Source organism: Homalodisca vitripennis, unplaced genomic scaffold (genome assembly GCF_021130785.1).
Source record: "Homalodisca vitripennis isolate AUS2020 unplaced genomic scaffold, UT_GWSS_2.1 ScUCBcl_1238;HRSCAF=4608, whole genome shotgun sequence".
In the NCBI taxonomy this organism is placed as follows: domain Eukaryota; kingdom Metazoa; phylum Arthropoda; class Insecta; order Hemiptera; family Cicadellidae; genus Homalodisca; species Homalodisca vitripennis.
The window spans coordinates 26,816-27,680 of record NW_025777352.1 but is presented as its reverse complement, the minus strand read 5'-3'; positions in this window follow the sequence as shown (position 1 = coordinate 27,680).

Below are 865 nucleotides of genomic sequence, written 5' to 3'. Positions count from 1 at the left end.
GTAATTTCTCCATTGATATTAATTAACTAACGTCTATTATCTATATTTTAAAGATTTTAAATACAATTTTTACACAACAGTTAACTTTAATTTGCTTCTGTACTTTTATTATTTTTAAAATTAAAACTATACTTATAATTGATTTGTATTAAAGATTAATATAATACATGGTTGTTACTTTTAACTATAAACAAACAAAACTGATTTCAGTAACTTAAAGAATGGTCAATACATATGTTTTGTACAAGACCCATCTCTGCACACAGTCAATTGATCTATGAAGTGATCTGAACAAATCCTTTCATTGTTGTTGTAATAATTACGTAAATTTAAATGTACAATGTTTGTATTTTGTAAATAGTTTAGAGTCGTGGCACTCCAAAAAATTGTGTTTAAGACAGATCTAGTTTTTTAAAATGAGTAATTAACAAATGCAACATAGTACTAAAGAGGTCGACGGAACGACGTGACATATTTTTAACAAAGGGCATCTTTTGCCGTTTAAGTCTTTGGAGAAGTCATACAAGTTATGTTATAATGATCTATCTTATTCTTGAAACAATACACCAACAAAATAACTTCTTTACACGTTACGTCAAACTTATGATAAACTTTCAAACACAATGTTTTTGTTGACCGTTTTAGTGAAAACTTTGCCTCCAGATAGCCTCTTGACCCTAACACGAGTGTAGTCCTCTCCTGGACGAAAAGTGATCTTTGTAACAACTTTCAATTTTTTAGAACCTTTCTGTCAAGAGGTATTGCTCATAAGAAAAGACCCCGACATGATTACAGGAAGACCAGGTCGGTTCATTAATACTTATTGCCGATTTCGGTATACTATGAAGCAATTTTTTTCATATTT